We start from the raw sequence: 7,282 nt of genomic DNA on the forward strand, positions 1-7,282 counted from the left end.
CACGGCAGGCGGGTCGGTCTCCTCCGCATAAAAAGGGGGACCCCCGCTTTTTGTTCCACGAAATCGCACAAGCTTTTTTCGCATCCACGGTTTGCCACCGCACACCAAAATGCCGATCCGGCTGCCTACTTTAGCCAACAGGTGGAGCCAGGCGCGCCGTACTTGCGCGGCACTTCCCACGTCCACCGAAGTCGGTGCCAAGGACCACTTTCGGCGCCGGAGCCGCGTACGAGCCTACTCGAGGCGGAAGAACGAAGCCAGCAAGGGCCTGGCCGCAAGTGCGTTCAATTGTCGGGACGTCCAAGTCCCTCGTTCTTCCGTGCTTCCTCTTTCGGCAAGTCGTTGCGGCACCTTCCCAAAGCGCGCAGACCCGCTAATCGCGACGAGCGCGACGTGGCCGTGCCGCCTTTCCCTCGGCAGCAAGCAAAACGCCTGGCAACGTCGACGCTCCCCTAACCGCGATCTCGCACCGTGTTTCGTGTGGCGAATTCAAAAGCCGGCCGGCGCTGCTGCAACCATTACGGTCGGTACGCATACGCCGCGGAGGGCGGGACGGTCATCGGAGCGTGCGGTTCCTCCATCGAGTACTGCGCACCTCGGCCGTCGCATCGCCGTGCCATGACCGGCCGCGCGTCAACGCGAACCGGTGCCAGCGAGATCCCTCGCCTGCAAGAACCGACCGGCAGCCTCCGTCACCCGAGGACGCGGAGGCGCTTGCCGCGGACGGCGGGACGGTATGCACTGGTGCACAGCGGACCCGTCACATCGCCAGTTCCTTGACCGACCGCCGACGCTTGTGCCGTTCCTCTCGTACTTGGCAGTCGCCGCGCGATTGTCGGGTCTCGTTCTTGCACGCTCGAACGGTCGGGAGGGCACTCGGCTGGCGTTTCGGGAACGCGCAGCCTCGCCTTCTACCGACGTAACCACGACTCGCCGTTCGCGCTCCGCCGCTCCTGTTTACAGTACTAGGCGGTCCCGCAGCGGTCGGGTCGCGCATTTCGAGCGCTTCGAGCCACGGTGCAGTGGCGGGTCGAAAGCCGACCTATGAGTGCGTTGCGCCGTTTGTACCCGCGTCCGCCACCTGGCCGACCGTCCAAGGTCGCGGTGTTGGCGTCCGCTGGGCGCAACAATTTGTCACGGGGTGCCGCTCCACATTCAGGCAGCCCCGTGGGGAAAAGCCGACCCCGCGTCCAAACGGGGTCAGCGGCAGAAAGTGTCGGGCGCAGACGCAGCTGAGGCGCTCACCCTTCACAATCCGTTAATGATCCTTCCGCAGGTTCACCTACGGAAACCTTGTTACGACTTTTACTTCCTTTAAATGATCAAGTTTGGTCATCTTTCCAACAGACCGGCGCAACCGAAAGGCCGCGCCGGACATCGGTCCGAAGACCTCACTAAATCATTCAATCGGTAGTAGCGACGGGCGGTGTGTACAAAGGGCAGGGACGTAATCAACGCGAGCTTATGACTCGCGCTTACTGGGAATTCCTCGTTCAAGGGGAACAATTGCAAGCCCCTATCCCAATCACGAAAGAAGTTCCACGGGTTACCCAGTCTTTTCAGACAGGGATAAAGACACGCTGCTTCCTTCAGTGTAGCGCGCGTGCGGCCCCGGACATCTAAGGGCATCACAGACCTGTTATTGCTCTGTTTCGTGCGGCTAGGAGCCGCTTGTCCCTCTAAGAAGGTTGTAAGGTGCTGGGAACCCCGCACCTATTTAATAGGCTAGAGTCTCGTTCGTTATCGGAATTAACCAGACAAATCGCTCCACCAACTAAGAACGGCCATGCACCACCATCCACCGAATCAAGAAAGAGCTCTCAATCTGTCAATCCTCCCAGTGTCCGGGCCGGGTAAGTTTTCCCGTGTTGAGTCAAATTAAGCCGCAGGCTCCACTCCTGGTGGTGCCCTTCCGTCAATTCCTTTAAGTTTCAGCTTTGCAACCATACTTCCCCCGGAACCCAAATACTTTGGTTTCCCGGAAGCTGCCCGCCGAGTCATTTGAGTAACTCAGGCGGATCGCTGGTTGGCATCGTTTATGGTCAGAACTAGGGCGGTATCTGATCGCCTTCGAACCTCTGACTTTCGTTCTTGATCAATGAAAACATTCTTGGCAAATGCTTTCGCAGTAGTTCGTCTTGCGACGGTCCAAGAATTTCACCTCTAGCGCCGCAATACGAATGCCCCCGTCCGTCCCTCTTAATCATTACCTCGTATTCCAAAAACCAACAGAACAGAAACGAGGTCTTGTTCTATTATTCCATGCAAGTTTATTCAGGCGACTCGCCTGCGTTGAGCACTCTAATTTTTTCAAAGTAAAAGCACCGGCCATCTCGAGGCACACAATGAAGTGCACCAAGAAAGAACCGGCATGATGTTCAGTCCGAGCCGTCGCATCGGGTAGATGCACTACTCGTCTGGAACTGAGATCCAACTACGAGCTTTTTAACCGCAGCAGCTTTAGTATACGCTATTGGAGCTGGAATTACCGCGGCTGCTGGCACCAGACTTGCCCTCCAATTGATCCTCGTTAAAGGATTTAGAGTGTACTCATTTCAATTACGGGGCCTCAAAAGAGTCCCGTATTGTTATTTTTCGTCACTACCTCCCCGTGCCGGGAGTGGGTAATTTGCGCGCCTGCTGCCTTCCTTGGATGTGGTAGCCGTTTCTCAGGCTCCCTCTCCGGAATCGAACCCTGATTCTCCGTTACCCGTAACAACCATGGTAAGCAAGTAACCTACCATCGAAAGTTGATAAGGCAGACACTTGAAAGAAACGTCGCCGGCTCGTGGCCATGCGATCAGCACAAAGTTATCCAGAGTCACCACACAATACGGGCCGAAACCCGATCGATCTTGGTCTAATAAAAGCACCCGTTACCCAAAGGGCTCCAGGCTCACTGCATGTATTAGCTCTAGAATTGCCACAGTTATCCAAGTAGGAAGAAACGATCTAAGGAACCATAACTGATTTAATGAGCCATTCGCGGTTTCGCCTTATTTCGGCATGTACTTAGACATGCATGGCTTAATCTTTGAGACAAGCATATGATTACTGGCAGGATCAACCAGGTAATCGTTCGACTGCGCGTCCGTCCTCGCCTTCGGCGGGCCGGACGCAGTCTGTGTGCGGCGGAGGCCACCTTCAGGCGCCCCAACACTCTTATTTTGCACTCCGAGATGACGGCGTTCGAGCTCGCTACGGCACAACCTTCCCGAAAGACGAGTGGGAGCCGTGCGGCAAGAAGCACGTTCATGCTCGCTCTTTTTCGTTGCATCGACTCGGTCGCGCCGTGCGGGTTGCCCAAGCCCGCTGCACTGTCGGTGGACCGGCCGGAACTAGCAACGGAGCCGAGACTGCAAAGCCGCCAGACGACGGGTCACGCCCGCGTCTTCGGCGCTTTCGCATCTGAATCGCCCGAGGACGACACGGAACACACCTCGATATCGTGGTAAAACGGCACCGTCCGACAACCAGCCCCTAACGCATCAAGCGGATGAGGCTGCAGACGACTGCCGTGGATTCCCCTGGAGCAGACCCGAGGACACGCTTGACGAGGCCGAAGCCCGCCGCATATCAGACACCCGGTCGCTTTCGCGTACGCCGCTCACGAGAACCCCCACATAATAGCAGCGATAAGTACCCAGACCTCCTTGGGCACTAATACGAGCGTACTCGAGAAAATTTCACCGCGGGTGTGCCCCGAAACGTGTGGCACGTTGAGCGTGCCACAAGTCTACGTCGCTCTCAAACCCGCCGAGGTCGTAGAATTTGCGACCCTACTCACGAAATTCCCACCGAGGATACGGCCGCAAACGTACCGCACCTTGGGTAGGCCACGAGTTTGTGCAACACTACGCTGACGGCACAGCACCGAGGTCGTGCGCGCACGCACGGGAAAATTCCGCCGCGGTTTCTGCCGAAAACGTGAGGCACCACGACTCTCCGCAAGTTCGCGTCGACTGCGAAAGACCGAAGTCGTGAACGACGTGTCCGCTACTCGCCGCCGACACGCTGGACACCAAACGTACAACGACTCGACGGCGTCGTAGAGGCCCACGACGCGGTTTTCCTTAACGACGTCTCGGCGTGGCACCGACAGGTTAGAACGGCCGACCAACGTTCCCTGTCCGCCGTTCGGCTCAGTCGAAGGGCTCGGCGACTTCGGCAACGCTGCGAAGCCGCACGGTGACGCACGCCATGTCCCCATTTTTTTTTTTTTCTTTCTGCGTCTGCCGGGGTGCCCCTATAATAGCAGCGATAAGCACCCAGACCGCCGTGGGTCGCTCGCCCCGGCTGACGTGGTTTTTCGTACTCCTGCGGCGGTCGCCGTCAAGCACGTCCAAATACGCTACTTTCGTGGGCGCATTCACGCTCTTTCGCTTCGCCGGAGTGCCAGCACTCACTCTGCCAAAAACGGCGAACATCCGAGCGGCGGTTCCCACTTTTGCGTCGGCGTCGCAAACCCCGCCCCGGCAGACGAGGTTTGCCGTACTCGTGCGACGGTGGCCGGCGGGCACGTCGAAAGACGCCGATATCGTGCGCGAATTGGCGCACCTTGGCTTCACCGGAGTGCCGCCACTGACTCCTCCAAAAACGGCGAAGATCCGAGCGGCGCTTCCCACTTTCGCATCGGCGTCCCGAACTCCGCCCCGGCTGACGCGGTTTACCGTACTCGTGCGACGGTCGCCGGCGAGCACGTGGAAAGACGCCGATATCGTGCCCGAATCGGCTCCGTTCGGCTTCGCCGGAGTGCCAGCACTGGCTCGGCGAAAGACGACGAACATCCGAGCGACGGTTCTCACTATTGCGTACGCGTCGCAAACCCCGCCCCGGCAGACGCACTTTGCCGTACTCGTGCGACGGTCGCCGGCGAGCACGTAGAAAGACGCCGATATCGTGCCGGAATCGGCCCCGTTTGGCTTCGCCGGAGTGCCAGCACTCACTCGGCCACAAACGGCGAACATCCGAGCGGCGGTTCCCACTTAGCCGTCGGCGTCCCGAACTCCGCCCCGGCAGACGCGGTTGCCGAGCTCGTGCGACTAGCGACCGCGAAGCCGTCTCGCGACGCCGCTTTCGTGCGCGGCTCCCACTGCGACCTGGGTCACCCGAGGTCGACGAGCAAGAAAGAATGTCGAAAAAAAATTTTTTTTTTTTTTGCGTCTGCCGGGGTGCCCCTATAATAGCAGCGATAAGCACCCAGACCGCCATGGGTCGCTCGCCCCGGCTGACGTGGTTTTTCGTTTTCCTGCGGTGGTCGTCGTCAAGCACGTCCAAACACGCCACTTTCGTGGGCGCATTCGCGCTCTTTCGCTTCGCCGGAGTGCCAGCACTCACTCTGCCAAAAACGGCGAACATCCTAGTGGCGGTTCCCACTTTTGCGTCGGCGTCGCCAACCCCGCCCCGGCATACGCGGTTTGCCGTACTCGTGCGGCGGTGGCCGGCGGGCACGTCGAAAGACACCGATATCGTGCGCGAGTCGATGCTTCTTGGTCTCGCAGGAGGGCCGCCACTCACTCCTGCAAAAACGGCGAAGATCCGAGCGGCGCTTCCCACTTTTTCGTCGGCATCGCAAACCTCGCCCCGGCAGACGCGCTTTGCCGTACTCGTGCGACGGTCGCCGGCGAGCACGTCGAAATACGCCGATATCGTGCCCGAATCGGCCCCGTTTCGCTTCGCCGGAGTGCCAGCACTCACTCGGCCAAAAACGGCGAACATCCGAGCAGCGGTACCCACTTAGCCGTCGGCATCCCGAACTCCGCGCCGGCTGACGCGGTTGCCGAGCTCGTGCGACTAGCGACCGCGAACGCGTCTCGCGACGCCGCTTTCGTGCGCGGCTCCCATTGCGACCTGGGTTACCCGAGCTCGACCAGCAAAAAAGAAGGTCGAAAAAAAATTTTTTTTTTCTGCGTCTGCCGGGGTGCCCCTATAATAGCAGCGATAAGCACCCAGACCGCCGTGGGTCGCTCGCCCCGGCTGACGTGGTTTTTCGTACTCCTGCAGCGGTCGCCGTCAAGCACGTCCAAATACGCCACTTTCGTGGGCGCTTTCGCGCTCTTTCGCGTCGCCGGTGTGCCAGCACTCACTCTGCCAAAAACGGCGAACATCCTAGTGGCGGTTCCCACTTTTGCGTCGGCGTCGCCAACCCCGCCCCGGCATACGCGGTTTGCCGTACTCGTGCGGCGGTGGCCGGCGGGCACGTCGAAAGACACCGATATCGTGCGCGAGTCGATGCTTCTTGGTCTCGCAGGAGGGCCGCCACTCACTCCTGCAAAAACGGCGAAGATCCGAGCGGCGCTTCCCACTTTTTCGTCGGCATCGCAAACCTCGCCCCGGCAGACGCGCTTTGCCGTACTCGTGCGACGGTCGCCGGCGAGCACGTCGAAATACGCCGATATCGTGCCCGAATCGGCCCCGTTTCGCTTCGCCGGAGTGCCAGCACTCACTCGGCCAAAAACGGCGAACATCCGAGCAGCGGTACCCACTTAGCCGTCGGCATCCCGAACTCCGCGCCGGCTGACGCGGTTGCCGAGCTCGTGCGACTAGCGACCGCGAACGCGTCTCGCGACGCCGCTTTCGTGCGCGGCTCCCATTGCGACCTGGGTTACCCGAGCTCGACCAGCAAAAAAGAAGGTCGAAAAAAAATTTTTTTTTTCTGCGTCTGCCGGGGTGCCCCTATAATAGCAGCGATAAGCACCCAGACCGCCGTGGGTCGCTCGCCCCGGCTGACGTGGTTTTTCGTACTCCTGCAGCGGTCGCCGTCAAGCACGTCCAAATACGCCACTTTCGTGGGCGCTTTCGCGCTCTTTCGCGTCGCCGGTGTGCCAGCACTCACTCTGCCAAAAACGGCCAACATCCGAGCGGCGGTTCCCACTTTTGCGTCGGCGTCGTAAACCCCGCCCCGGCAGACGCGGTTTGCCCTACTCGTTCGACGGTCGCCGGCGAGCGCGTCGAAAGACGCCGATATCGTGCGCTAATTGGCGCTCCTTGGCTTCTCCGGAGTGCCGCCACTCACTCCTCCAAAAACGGCGAAGATCCGAGCGGCGTTCTCCACTTTCGCATCGGCGTCCCGAACTCCGCCCGGGCTGACGCGGTTTACCGTACTCGTGCGACGGTCGCCGCCGGGCACGTCGAAAGACGCCGATATCGTGCCGTAATCGGCCCCGTTTGGCTTCGCCCGAGTGCCAGCACTCACTCGGCCAAAAACGGCGAACATCCGAGCAGCGTTTCCCACTTTCGCATCGGCGTCCCGAAGCCCGCCCCGGCAGACGCGGTTTGCCCT

At 60.0% G+C, this 7,282-nt stretch overlaps 1 non-coding gene across 1 annotated transcript; it reads right to left on the bottom strand.

The window, feature by feature from the left end:
* Positions 1-1,259: 1,259 nt before the first annotated feature.
* Positions 1,260-3,074, bottom strand: LOC142791976 (small subunit ribosomal RNA). The gene has a single exon (XR_012890554.1). It is a non-coding gene; the product is annotated as a small subunit ribosomal RNA (ribosomal RNA).
* Between the last annotated feature and the right edge of the window lie 4,208 nt (positions 3,075-7,282).

The sequence above is a fragment of the Rhipicephalus microplus genome, unplaced genomic scaffold (genome assembly GCF_043290135.1).
Source record: "Rhipicephalus microplus isolate Deutch F79 unplaced genomic scaffold, USDA_Rmic scaffold_200, whole genome shotgun sequence".
NCBI classification, from domain to species: Eukaryota; Metazoa; Arthropoda; class Arachnida; order Ixodida; family Ixodidae; genus Rhipicephalus; species Rhipicephalus microplus.